Genomic DNA, 15,070 nt, shown 5'->3' with positions numbered 1-15,070 from the left:
AGTATTCGTGTCTTTCCGAAGAGCGTCCGGTCAATGCATACATGGCGACGTTACTATCAAATGTCTCGAAACATGGCCAACGTCATATTATTATGTTCTTCGCTGAGGAATGACCGCCTTCCTGGGTGGCCGAGCGGTTCTGGGCACTACAGTATGGAACAGCGCGACCGCAACGGTCGGAGGTTCGAATCCTGCCTCGGGCATGGATGTGTGTGATGTCCTTAGGTTAGTTAGGTTTAAGTAGTTCTAAGTTCTAGGGGACTGATGACCTCAGAAGTTAGGTCCCATAGTGCTCAGACCAATTTTTTTGAGGAAGGGCAAACACCGGTAAACATCCATAGGAAAATGAAGAATGTGCATAGGGCAGCATGTCTATCGAAAACCACTGTTATAGAATGTTGCTACTTCATGATAACGCACGTCCCCATACCGCAAATGTCATAACGCAGAGGTATCACCAGCTCACGTGGAAGACACGTGAGCACGCGGCCTATTGGTGTGACCTTCCACGCAGTTATGACGCTTTCTGTCCCTTAAAAAGTCCTGAGAGGACCGACGATTCCTGTCGCACGAGGATGTGTAGCAGGCAGCTACGGACTTCTTCACTCAGCAGGAGTTGTACTATTTTACCAAGCGGGGTTTTCAACCTGCTGGAATGACTGCCACAATATTCACGGCGATTTTAGCTGATTCTGGGCTGTACAGCCTTCGAACCGAAACATTTTGAACTCACCTTATACACTGGCATACACAGCCCATCCAAAACGTTCCGAGATTGACTTTATTCCCGGTGTATAAACGATGTCAGGGCAGTAATTACGCTGAAAGGTTCAACACCAGGCTGTAAACACCAGATGTGGGTTCAATCAGTTAACTGTAAGCAGACGGTGTTAAATAGTGGGTATGAGGCCCTAATGTGGCACACCAGACGTGCATTCTATTAGTTAACTGTAAGCAGACAGTGTTAAATAGTGGACATGAGGCTGTAATTTGGCAGCGTTGTTGCGGCACAGACAAATCGCAATGCAGCGATGAACTGAACTACTCTAAATCAAGTGTTCAAGACATTATCCAGAATGCTTTGAAGGAAAGGAAAGCGTGTGCAAAGTCTGTACCGCTCGCCTTCACTCCTGAATGAAAACAAAGGCGTGTGGACACTGCAAAACTGCGGACAATTCTTTTCTGTGAAAAAAATCGTCACGGGTGTTGATACTTGGTGTTATTAATACGAATCTATAACAAAAAGAGGAAGTGGAGAAATTCACCTGAAGGCTAAACGCTTTGACGACGTAAACGACAGCCAAGGTACTGCGAAGGACTTTTATGAGCATTTCACATGGTTGTACAAAGGTCCTGTGAATTGTACTTGGGTGAGGGGAGACTCTGTAGAGAGTCTGAAGCATCAAAACCACTGTCTCAACTTCTCCCTATCTGTTATTGATCGCCGGCCGAAGTGGCCGTGCGGTTAAAGGCGCTGCAGTCTGGAACCGCAAGACCGCTACGGTCGCAGGTTCGAATCCTGCCTCGGGCATGGATGTTTGTGATGTCTTTAGGTTAGTTAGGTTTAACTAGTTCTAAGTTCTAGGGGACTAATGACCTCAGCAGTTGAGTCCCATAGTGCTCAGAGCCATTTGAACCATTTGTTATTGATCCAGGTTCAAAACTTTTTGGATTTTTGGGGTACTGAAAACTATAAAGTTTGCAGACGGAATTTACTGCTAAGTTTTCCATTTATTTCACTGTCTCGTGTTGTTAAGGACAGCTACTGTGACTATCGTCATACAGTCTCTATTGAAGTGACCGGTTCTGATTAAACTCAGATTTGACTGAACACAGACTATAAATTTGGAGAGAATAGTAGCCATCTGTATCATCAGTTGGTATGCCTAATTTTGACGACGCCGACCTTCGATGGCTAATATTTGCTCCACGTCTCCGAGAAAGCTGAACTTGAGATAGCGAGTAGGGAAGAAGTTAGCCACGTACGCAACCAGATAAAGATCCAAGGCAAAATCACTGAAAATTTCAGTTTGTATACCCGTTGCGCTTATTTGTCGATTTGACTGTTAGGCCCCAGTTGCGACTAATTTTACCTGAGCCGGAGTAGAATAACTCTTGGAGTGCTCACAATTGAGGGTCTGGGACCAGGCGGATAGCTTTCATTATATTCCTACATCTCATAATTGGAGAAACGCCATACACGATAACGATTTCGTTTCCTTACATCAGCAAAACTCGTCACAAGTCCGAGGGAGAAAAATAAAGCTTTCAAAATGTTTAGTGTTACCATTCACACCGTATTGATCCGTCAACTAACGGAAGCAACTAGGATACCAGTTAGTCTTCCTGAGGCACATCAGCCTATGGCCTTCAATTACGTATACAAGGTGCTTCAGGGTTTTAGGATCGAAAATATACAGGCTGTAAAACATTGTAATCCTTGAAACAAATAATTTTCTTGCTCGAAGCTTTTTGTTTGGTATGGTGTGAACACTCTTTCAGAACAGATGTGTGTTATTCCGACGATTCAGGGGGATATCTTGTGACATTTCAACATACACCTGAGATTTACTATGAAACTGAAATCGCGACTGTATGTAATGCGTGAACAGTAGTTTACAACCAGGTGGTGGATATTCCATTTAATTAACGGTTAACTAATCCGTCTTCTTTGATATTATGAAGCACATCTCACAAAAACTGTTTTGAATGATTGCAAAATATCTTTATCCACACAGCAGTACGAAGAGAGCAACACGTAATGACATCCTATGTAAAATTTAGAGTACAGTCATGGTAGGTATGGGCACATCTATCATATACGTGAAGTTCTGTTCGCGGAATATAGGATTTCTTTATTCTGTCTACAATTTACACCACTAATAATTGTGTCCATATCACATATGCAACAATCCCGAGACACCTATGAAAAATTCAAAAACCTTAGGAAAACAGGCTTCACAGATCAGAGTCGGTAACCAATGGAAAAATCGGGAGTGATGAGTGTAATGCAACCTGATACTGACCGAAATTAATTTTCTATAGTGTCGGCGATGAAAAGACAGCGTCGTGATGATGGATTTCGCTGCGAATGGCAAACGTCCAGGTTCGAACTCAGGGGAGACCCATCTGGTTTCCTAATAGAAAAAGACATTTCTCATTTCCTAATGCTAGTGCCTCTGCAAGAAGTATCATACCATCAATCACACATATCTTATTGCTCTGGCGAAGTAGAGCTGTTTGTCCACAGATTACGTCGCTATTTGTTATCTAAACTGCGTTTTAGGTTGCAGAGGTTAATCTTCGATTGTCTATTACGTAAGTTAACAGCAGTACAATACTTTTACACTAAAATTTGTTGAAGCTGAGTCTTAATGGTGTGACTAAGCCTTCGTGTATAACTTTTATACAGGATTCCTTCAGACTAGGGCTTGAACTTCGAAACTAGCAACAAAGAACGAATCCTTCTCATTTATTGCGTTGACGGTTCCTTAAGGATCCAAGCAGAAAACAAAAGATAGAATCACACCTCAGAAGGAAAGTACAAAACCGGTACACTATTAAATATATGTATATAAGAACACACTACAAGAACCAGAATAATAAAAGGTAGTCGGCCCAAGGGGGAAGATACCAAGTGCAAGTGGCAGTCCATCGTTGTCGATCTAGCTTCATATTCCACCACTATCGGCTCCACTTGCTTAAAGATTGTTAATATAGGATCCTTCCGTCGCGTCCCTGGACGTCCCCTTGGGCGTTTTCCTGCAGGCCGAGACTGGAGGACTCGGTTAGGGAGAGATGCTTCAGCTCGAAAGACATAGTCAGACCACTATAGCCTCCTCTGCCGCAATATCCGATCAATGCGTGGCTTTCCAGACTTCTGGTCAGGTCATATTTCTTTCTTAGTTCTCATTTATCTTCCATGGCATTGTAAATGGGTCCATAGATTTTTCGGAATACCTTCCTCTCGTAGGTACAGGTTGCTTACCCAGTTGGTACTGACGTACTCAGATATCACAACTATATAAAAGTACCTGCTGTACTAGTGCCATGCACAGCTGAATCTTATTCTTCCGTAATATTAGACATGAATACATGGGCTATTGGTTTATTAAGGCTGCGAATTGCAAACCACAGTAAAAATACGATAAACGTTTGCACAATTGTGTTGGACACTTATGTCCGTATATCGAGTCACTTCGCTCCTTCATTTCTGAGCGTACAGAGAGCGCCTAAATATGCGTAGAAAATAGTGTCTCCCCCCAAGTATGAGTGCCTGTGCAGAGCTTTCGCCTGATTTCATGCAACCCACATAACGTAACTGTCGCACATTTCTTTCTTTATGACAATTCTGCAGGGCAATTGGGAAGCTCATTCTATGTTTTCAACGGGAAGTGTTTTACCACCCACCATACAGCCTGGACTTGGCTCCTTCTGAGTTTCATCTCCGTTCAAATGAACCGATGACTATAAAGACAACATTTTCTCACAGACAACAGGCAGCGGAAAGCACAGACGGCTGCCCTCTATGACGAGCGTCCTGGAATGTTGGTACAACGCTACTACAAATGTTTAGGTCAGAGTGATGACTGTGTGGAGAAGTAGCTGGAAGTTGTAGCTAATTGTTGCAGACAAAAATTTTTTGATTTTCACATTGGTTTCGTGTTGGAAATAAAACATTTTTGATCTTTCGCTACGGTTTCCATTTCATATCCTATTGGACATTACTAAACGAATTGCCCTTGTAGATTTTCCAGACAAGAGAAATGTAAATGGTATTCGTAAGTACCTCTAGCGTTTCAGAAGATGACTGCATAAAAATTACAAGAAATAGCCGAAAATTCGATTGACAATAAGGGCCAAGTCGTAACGCGCGCGGGCATCCACCTTCGAACGTGAGACTAATCATCCTCTCCGTGTGAATATCGAATTTGTTCACGTGTCAACAACTTCAGTGAACTGCATGTACGAGTTGGCGTTCGCCTTACCACAAATAATGCCCATAATGATCACTTGTTTGTGAGTTAAAAACTTGGGGAGGTGCTGTATCCACTGATATGTGTCTGATTTTTTTTTTGGATCTTCGAGTTCAGTTGGCCTCTGGAAACCTGGGGTTTCTATTGAATAACACTCTAAAAGAAATCAGAGATGACATGGAGGGACGTTTGCGTGCATATTCCCCGTGAGTTGTTTAAGAGTGGAAGAATATATGGACGCTTATCAACAACATTTAAGTACGAACTGCAAAGTAATCATGTACAAGTAGAAGCCTTAGATTATGCTGTTTATACAGAGGAAGGTAATGTACACTACTGGCCATTAAAATTGCTACACAACGAAGATGACGTGCTACAGATGCGAAATTTAACCGACAGGAAGAAAATGCTGTGATATGAAAACGATTAGCTTTTCAGAGCATTCACACAAGGTTGGCGCCGGTGGCGACACCTACAACATGCTAACATGAGGATAATTTCCAATCGATTTGGCATACACAAACAGCAGTTGACCGGCGTTGCCTGGTGAAACGTTTTTGTGATGCATTGTGTAAGGAGGAGAGATGCATACCATCATGTTTCCGACTTTGAAAAAGGTCGGATTGTAGCCTATCGCGATTGCGGTTTATCGTATCGCGACATTGCTGCTCGCGTTGGCCGAGATCCAATGACTGTTAGCAGAATATGGAATCGGTGGGTTCAGGAGGGTAATACGGAACGCCGTGCTGGATCCCAACGGTCTCGTATCACTAACAGTCGAGATGACAGGCATCTTATCCAAGGCTGTAACGGATCATGCAGCCACGTCTCGATCCCTGAGTCAACACATGGGAACGTTTGCAAGACAACAATCATCTGCACGAACAGTTCGACGACGTTTGCAGCAGCATGGACTATCAGCTAAGAGACCGTGGCTGCAGTTACCCTTGACGCTGCATCATAGACAGGAGCGCCTGCGATGGTGTACTCAACGACGAACCTGGGTGCACGAATGGCAAAACGTCATTTTTTCGGATGAATCCAGGTTCTGTTTACAGCATCATGATGGTCGCATCCCTGTTTGGCGACATCGCGGTGAATGCACATTGGAAGTGTGTATTCGTCATCGCCATACTGGCGTATCACCCGGCGTAATGGCATGGGGTGCCATTGATTACACGTCTCGGTCACCTCTTGTTCGCATTGACGGCACTTTGAACAGTGGACATTACATTTCAAAAGAGTTAAGACCCGTGGCTCTACGCTTCATTCGATCCCTGCGAAACCCTACATTTCACCAGGATAATGCACGACCGAAAGTTGCAGGTCCTGTACTGGCCTTTCTGGATACAGAAAATGTTCGACTGCTGCCCTGTCCAGCACATTATCCAGATCTCTCACCAATTGAAAACGTCTGGTCAATGGTGGCCTAGCAACTGGCTTGTCACAATACGCCAGTCACTACTGTTGATGAACTGTGGTATCGTGTTGAAGCTGAATGGGCAGCTGTACCTGTACACGCCATCCCAGCTCTGTTTGACTCAATGCCCAGGCGTATCAAGGTCGTTATTACGGCCAGAGGTGGTTGTTCTGGGTACTGATTTCTCAGGATATTTGCACCCAAATTGCGTGAAAATGTAATCACATGTCAGTTCTAGTATAATATATTTGTCCAATGAATACCCGTTTATCATCTGCATTTCTTCTTGGTGTAGCAATGTTATTGGCGAGTAGTGTAGCAAATTGAGTTATTAAATATTTTCATGCAGAAAAGTAAGGCTTTAAACGAAGACCGCAGCTGTTTGTGGATGCTGAGCGGAGACAGGGGTAGGTGGACGCGCGTGTGTAGGCTAGAGCAGTCGGGCAGCGCGTGGACGAGCGGCGGCGCGTGACAAACAGGGGCGTCGCATCGGTCTCGCCTCCCCCTTGCCGCGCTATCGTTAGCATGTAAATTAGCCGCAATTAGAAAGCTTATCTTTCGGATTATGGGGCAGCGAGCGGCGCGACGAGGGTGTGGGCAGGCGGGCAGATACCGCCGCGGGACGCGCGCGCAGCGTCGCTGAGCGACAGCGCTGATCCGGGGCCTGGGTGTGGGCGTGGGGGCGGGGGTGGAGGCGGCGCAGATACACACACACACACACACACACACACACACACACACACACACACACAAAGCTGGTGGTGGACCTCATCCAGGGCTCTGCAGCCAGCCTATATACGCACAGAGCTATTTGGTCAGCTGCAATTACTGCTTTTCGGCACGCATTTTGTGACAACGCCGCACCTTTTTTTTTGCCTTACTCATGTGCCGAAAGAAGTGGTTGTCAATAAGGAGTTTCGGACCACTTTTTCACTTGCAACAGTAAGTAGTCCCATTTATTAACTCAACTGACAGTGAGCAAGGCAACAGACCTTGTAGGCCGGAGTGGCCGAACGGTTCTAGGCACTACAGTCTGGAACCGCGCGACCGCTACGGTCGCAGGTTCGAATCCTGCCTCCAGCATGGATGTGTGTGATGTCCTTAGGTTAGTTAGGTTTAAGTAGTTCTAAGTTCTAGGGGACCTCGGAAGTTAAGTCCCATAGTGCTCAGAGCCATTTGAACCATTTTATTTTTTTTATTTTTTTATTTTTTTGCAACAGACCTTGTAGGAAAAGGCAATACTGTAAACAAGAAAATTATGCAGTACAGCAACAAAGACAAAAAAAGTAGATAAACCTTGAATCTCTTGGGTTCTTTGGCACTGTACCAAAATCTACGGTTTTCTCTGTCGTGTACAGTTCAATAAACTTCATTAGCGTATCATGTATGCCAACGGCATTACCCCGCTGTGGTAATACCGGTTCCCGTCAGATCACCGAAATTAAGCGCTGTCGGGCTGGGCTAGCACTTGGATGGGTGACCATCCAGTCTGCCGAGCGCTGTTGGCAAGTGGGGTGCAGTCAGCCCTTGTGAGGCAAACTGAGGAGCTACTTCATTGAGAAGTAGCGGCTGCGGTCTCGTAAACTGACATACATCTTCCAGAGGTGTGCTGACCTCACGCCTCTTACCAGCATCCAGTGACGTCTGCGGGCTGACGATGACACGGCGGTTGGTCGGTACCCTTGGGAATTCGTCGCCTGTTCGGCCGAACTTTAGTTTACTTTTAGCGTATCGTTTATAATGGGACTGTAACGCTATTCCATTTTTATTACGAACAAAGATGTAATTGAAAAAAACCGTGACGTACCCTTTATTGCATCGCAATTATCTCTTTTTTGACTACCAGTGCACTGGTCGCGTTATTGGGAATGTTGACGTGATACAATGTGTCTAATAAACAATTTTATACGACTGACATAACACTGCCTTTGAAAATGAGGAATGTCGAAACGCGAAAGGTATTTTTGGAAATAATAAAAGTGTAGACAAGTCATGAGAAAGGTTATTAAAGTGCAAGTTAATATTTTTTAAAAACTTTGTCTGAAATCTTATGGGACTTAACTGCTAAGGTCATCAGTCTCTAAGTTTACACACTACTTAACCTAAATTATCCTAACGACAAACACACACACCCATGCCCGAGGGAGGACTTGAATCTCCGCCGGGACCAGCCGCACAGTCCATGACTGCAGCGCCTTAGACCGCTCGGCTAATCCCGCGCGGCAGTTAATTATGGTTTTGCGTCTTTATCGATAACGTGTTAACATGCTTAATGTGAAATATTCAATACATTAACTCATTTCTGAAATAATGAGCTGTTTTCACACACTAACGTTAATTACTTAATCAATTTTTACAGTGCCGTGAGAAATAGATAAAAATGGAACCCGTGTAGGACCAACTTGTTGTCCGTCTACCTGTCTTCTCGCTATCCGTCCGTCTGTTAAAACCCATTTTTTCTCAGGAACTGGTAGACCATTCAAGCTGAAATTTATATCACGTACTAACATCAATGATCCGTTGCTGGTGTAAAAAATTTGAGCCTCTAATTAAGTGCAGTCAAAATATACGACTGTTATGTAACTTAATTTGATACTCGCAGGCTCACTCATTAAAACCTGTATGGTACTTCCCATCGACCTGGAGTCACGAAATTTTGAAGTAGCAAGGTTTTACAGTGTGAGTAAAGGAAGAAAAACTCTTAATTTGTACTTGTATCACGAGAAAATAACATTGCTTTTGTCATTTGTTATCCGACTTAGAACTCAAAACTGAAACATTCTCGGAAGTCCTAGAATTCCTTGGATCGGTATTTTGCATGTATGAATGTCGGTAACAGACAAAAGTCGTCAATATTCTCGATTCCCGTGTTGGATGACCTGTCTGCCTACACAACAGAGTTTATGCAAAACCCTCTATTCTCGATTCCCAGGTTCCATGACCTGACTGTCTAAACAACAGCGTTTTTGCAAAACCCTTTATTCTCGATTCCCAGGTTGGATGACCTGTCTGTCTACACAACAGAGTTTGTGCAAAACCCTCTATTCTCGATTCCCAGGTTTGATGACCCGTCTGTCTGCAAAACAGAGTTTGTGCAAAACCCTCAGAGCGCGCGTCCTACTCGCACCTGGACAATTCTTTTAATGTCGACGGGTTCCACTTAATAACGAAGTAATGGACGTTTTGCTGCAACAAGATATTCTTTCATAGCAGTACAGAAATACAATATACAGGTTTTGGCATATCTTTCCACATAGTCGCCTTTGACATTAAAGCACTTGTCGTACCTTGCCACCAGTAGGTGTACACCCTCTCCGTACCACGTAGCAGCCTGGCTATCCAACCAGGTCACGACAGCATCCTTCAGGTCTCCATCATATACGAAGCATTTATCAGCAAGGCGCTCCTTTGGTTTTTGAAAAACGAAAATGTCGACGATGCCAGCCAGGTTAAGACTGTAGGGAGGATGCTCGAAGAAACAGCAGTCAGACGGTGCCAGGTTAAGACTGTAGGTAGGATGCTCACAGATGTCCCACCCGAATTTCTGACGCAGCATGGGTTGTGTCTGCTGGACAATATGCGGACGTGCATTGTCATGTAACAGATCAGTTCCATGCGAGAACTTGCCTCGTCAGCGGTTCAAGGATAGCACAGTTTGCGTAAGTATTGACTGTTGTGTTGCGGGGCATGAAATCGACGCGTAGGACCTCTTCATTCTCCTATAATACAAAACCCAGCAGTTTTTGAGTTAATGCAGTTTGTTTGAACATGTGTGAGGATGATGCCACTCCATAGACAGCCACTTCATTGAGGAAGCGTTACGAGAAACCCATGTTTCATCTCCTGTAACGACTGGTCAACGAACGTATTGCCATCTGCTTAGCGACGCTCCAAGACCGAAAATGCAGTACCCACTCTCGCAGCTTTACAGTCATCAGTGAGCATGTGTGGCGACCACGATACCAAGATTTTGTGGTACACCAAGTTTTTTCTTTTTTGTCGTCAGTTTTCCGACTGGTTTGATGCGGCCCGCAACGAATTGCTCTCCTGTGCCAACCTCTTCATCTCAGAGCAGCACTTTCAATCTACGTCCTCACTTATTTGCTGGATGTATTCCAATCTCTGTCTCAACAGTTTTTGCCCTTTACAGCTCCCTCAAGTGCCATGGAAGTCATTCCCTGATGTCTTAACAGGTGTCCTGTCATCCTGTCCCTTCTCCTTGTCAGTGTTTTGCACACATTCTTTTTCTCTCTGATTCTGCGCAGAACCTCCTCATTCTTTACCTTATCAGTCCATATAATTTTCAAAATTCGTCTGTAGCACCACATCTCAAATGCTTTGATCCTGTTCTGTTCCAGTTTCTCCACAATCCATGATTCGCTACATAGAATGCTGTGCTCCAAAAGTACATTGTCAGAAATTTCTTCCTCAAATTAAGGGCTATGTTTGATACTAGTAGGCTTCTCTTGGCCAAGAAAGTTCTTTTTGCCAGTCCTCGTCTGCCTTTGATGTCCTCCTTGCTCTTCCGTCACTGTTTATTTTGCATCATAGGTAGTAGAATTCCTTAACGTCATCTACTTCGTGACCATCAACCCTGAAGTTTCTTGCTGTCCTCATCTGTGCTACCTCTCATTACTGGGCTTTCCCGGGTTCGATTCCCGGCGGGGTCAGGGATTTTCTCTGCCTCGTGATGACTGGGTGTTGTGTGATGTCCTTAGGTTAGTTAGGTTTAAGTAGTTCTAAGTTCTAGGGGACTGATGACCATAGATGATAAGTCCCATAGTGCTCCGAGCCATTACTGTGCTGAGTGATATTTTAGTGCACAATGGAATGGGACACTACCTGGCATTGTTCATGCACGTCGCTAATCGTGGGTGAATCGTCGATTCTGTCGAATGTAGCGCTCTACCTTTTCTTTCAGCGCATCCGAGATGTCAGAGGGTCGCCCTGATCTCTCTTTCTCATGTACATATACTCTCTCATTCGTAAACATTATCCACCAGTGGCTGCATTCTTTATACCTTCGCCATAAAAGGTAACAAGAATGCGGTGAATGTACAGTGCCTAACATTTTCCGTCTGCAGAAAACGAATAACACCTCGCACCTTTCGCTCGGTGGGACTCGCGGTCGAGACAACCGTGGTCAAAGCTATCTCTGAGGTTACCACGTGGCAACGTCCGACGTACAACCGCTGCCGGCAATTGTCAACGTCACACTGAACACCAGAAATCAATGAGCGGCTGCCGCAAGACAATTGCATGGAATGTACCGGGTGATCAAAAAGTCAGTATAAATTTGAAAACTTCATAAATCACGGAATAATGTAGATAGAGAGGTATAAATTGACACACATGCTTGGAATGACATAGGGTTTTATTAAAACTAAAAAAATACAAAAGTTCATAAAATGTCGGGCAGATGGCGCTTCATCTGATCAGAATCGCAATAATTAGCCAAAGTAAGACAAAGCAAAGATGATGTTCTTTACAGGAAATGCTCAATATGTCCACCATCATTCCTCAACAATAGCTGTAGTCGCGGAATAATGCTGTGAACAGCACTGTAAAGCATGTCCGGAGCTATGGTGAGGCACTGGCGTCGGATGTTGTCTTTCAGCATCCCTAGAGATGTCGGTCGATCACGATACACTTGCGACTTCAGGTAACCTCAAAGCCAATAATCGCACGAACTGAAGTCTGGGGACCTGGGAGTCCAAGCATGACGAAAGTGGCTGCTGAGCACACGATCATCACGTAACGACGCGCGCAAGAGATCTTTCACGCGTCTAGTAACATGGGGTGGAGCGCCATGTTGCATAAACATCGTACGTTCCAGCAGGTGTTTGTCAGGCAGGCTGGGGATGATGCGATTCTGTAACAGATCGGCGTGCCTCTCACCCGTCACGGTAGCAGTTACAAAACCAGAATCACGCATTTCCTCAAAGAAAAAATGGAGTTTCCACGACACTTCTAGGATTTTCGGTAGCCGAAATTCTGCAGTTGTGGGCGTTGACAGACCCTCGGAGCGTGAAATGAGCTTCGTCGGTTCACAACACGTTACTCAACCAATCGTCATCTTCCGTCATCTTTTGAAACGCTCACACCGCAAATGCCCTACGCTTCATTGTCATGCGCAGTCACTGACGTTTTGCTGTCCAGCGCCATCTGTCGGACATTTTGTGAACTTTGTTTTTTTTTGGTTCGAATAAAACCCCATGCCATTCCAAGCATGTGTGTCAATTTTTACCTCTCTATGTACATTGTTCCGTGGTTTATTAAGTTTTCAAATTTATACTGACTTTTTGATCACCCGGTATGTGTTCTTTACATGCTGGATGGCCCTCGTACCTAGGTGTTCGTTTGTTTAAAGAAAGAATGGAGAGTGGAGTGGTCGTTCGCGATTCTGCACGAAACGAGAGTGCGGAATGATATCGAATATCTTGCGAACCTCGAGGGACAAGGGATCATGATGTTTGGCTTGTGGGGCGCTCAACCGCACTGTCATCAGTGCCAGTACAACGTCCCAATGTGCGACACAGCCCAATTTTTGCGCAGTCCAACATAGCAACTGTCAAGAATGATGATGATGAAACACCCAGTCCCCGGGCAGGGAAAATCCCCAACACGGCCGTGAATCGAACCCGGGACCCTGTGCTCCAGAGGCAGCAACGCTAGCCACCTGACCACGAGCTACGGACGACACGGGAGTAGGGTAGGCGCCTTTACGTGCGGCGCTCCGAATCTCACGGACGATCGCGTCGAGCCAAGTGCCACACGGCGTCTGTTTACGGTACCGGTGCAGCCGTACGCAGCGCACACAGGTACAATTAGCGGCCCTCCGACCGGCAGCGGGATGCGCCGGCCGGCGGCCGCCACGGGCCATCGACAGCCCCGGCCGGCGGCCTTGTCAGCGCCGCCTCCTCCGCCCCCGCCGCCCAAAACGCGTCGCGGCGCGGCGCGGCACGGCGCGTCGCGACTCCCGCGCGCCCTAATGCGGATCCATAAATATTCATTGGGTTGGTTAGTGCGCGCCGACTTATGCAAATCTCGCCAAGGAGTTATTCCGGCGCGAGCGGGTGGGCGCGCGTCGCGGCCGTCGCCGTCGCGGGACGGGCGGGCTTACTCGGGCACCACGCCTCCTCTGCCACCGCCTCTTCTTCTTTCTTCTTCCTTCTTCTTCGTCCTCTTCTTCAAGTCCGCACCAGCCGCCCGGCCAGCGAGGAGCAAATGAGACTCTAACGACAAAAGTTTCGGTATTTATTTCCGTCTGCGCGCCGTAGCCTGGGAATACACTTTCTTTAATTTTTTTTTTTTTTTTGCCCCTCCCGCGCTTCTCCAGCCGCTCTCATAGCTCCTGGTTTCCTGAGTCGTCTCGGCTACTCATTGTCACTCACGGACGAGTGTGCCGACTCGTCCCGCCCTTTTGCAGCCGACCTCAGCCTTCTGTTTTCGCTTTGTATCTCGCGGAGGAATTCTGAAACGTATGTATTACCCTTCCTGGTACTCAGCTTTGTTGGTCTGATAACCTGACTCTGTCTCATCAGTGCCTACACTCAAACCACAACGAGGGGTGTACATTTCAGCTGTAGGGCTGCCGTGTGGAACTGATATAAACGGTTGAGAAATTAGACTAGATCACGACACGGTAGGGTACGTCGGGTTCGAGCAAAATTTTTGAAACGACCGAGGGTGGGTTAAACACAGTTGCAGAGTTTTAGCAATAAAACCCTGCCAATCAGCGGCGAGTGGTCTTATTTCGAAGCGTCGAAATGTGTCGTTTTTCTACACCTTCATCTACATCTACATCTATATGACTACTCTGCAATTCACATTTAAGTGCTTGGCAGAGGGTTCATCGAACCACAATCATACTATCTCTCTACCATTCCACTCCCGAACAGCGCGCGGGAAAAACGAACACCTAAACCTTTCTGTTGGAGCTCTGATTACTCTTATTTTATTTTGATGATCATTCCTACCTATGTAGGTTGGGCTCAACTAAATATTTTCGCATTCGGAAGAGAAAGTTGGTGACTGAAATTTCGTAAATAGATCTCGCTGCGACGAAAAACGTCTTTGCTTTAATGACTTCCATCCCAACTCGCGTATCATATCTGCCACACTCTCTCCCCTATTACGTGATAATATAAAACGAGCTGCCCTTTTTTGCACCCTTTCGATATCCTCCGTCAATCACACCTGGTAAGGATCCCATACCGCGCAGCAATATTCTAACAGAGGACGAACGAGTGTAGTGTAAGCTGTCTCTTTAGTGGACTTGTTGCATCTTCTAAGTGTCCTGCCAATGAAACGCAACCTTTGGCTCGCCTTCCCCACAATATTATCTATGCGGTCTTTCCAACTGAACTTGTTCTTAATTTTAACACCCAGGCAATTTTAACACACAGGTACTCCGCAAGCCACCGTACGTTGTGTGGTGGAGGGTACCCTGTACCATTACTAATCATTCCCTTTCCTGTTCCACTTGCAGAAAGAGCCAAGGAAAAACGACTTTCTATATGCCTCTGTATAAGCCCTAATTTCTTGAATATTATCTCCGAGGCCCTTATTCGCAATGTATCTTTGCGGCAGTAGAATTGTTCGGCAGTGAGCTTCAAATGCCGATTCTCTAAATTTTCTCAATACTGTGTCCTTCCCTCCAGGGATTCCCATT

General features: G+C 45.6%; 1 protein-coding gene and 1 pseudogene across 2 annotated transcripts in view; one reads left to right on the top strand and one right to left on the bottom strand.

The window, feature by feature from the left end:
* LOC126481188 (cytotoxic granule associated RNA binding protein TIA1) overlaps window positions 1-15,070 on the bottom strand; it is a 984,901-nt gene that overhangs the window by 851,921 nt on the left and 117,910 nt on the right. The window lies entirely within an intron of this gene.
* On the top strand, window positions 7,785-7,904 carry LOC126483043 (5S ribosomal RNA; annotated as a pseudogene).

The sequence above is a fragment of the Schistocerca serialis genome, chromosome 5, assembly GCF_023864345.2.
Source record: "Schistocerca serialis cubense isolate TAMUIC-IGC-003099 chromosome 5, iqSchSeri2.2, whole genome shotgun sequence".
Classification (NCBI taxonomy): Eukaryota; Metazoa; Arthropoda; class Insecta; order Orthoptera; family Acrididae; genus Schistocerca; species Schistocerca serialis.
Note: the sequence above shows the minus strand (reverse complement) of the source record. Positions and strands in the feature narration are given on the sequence as shown.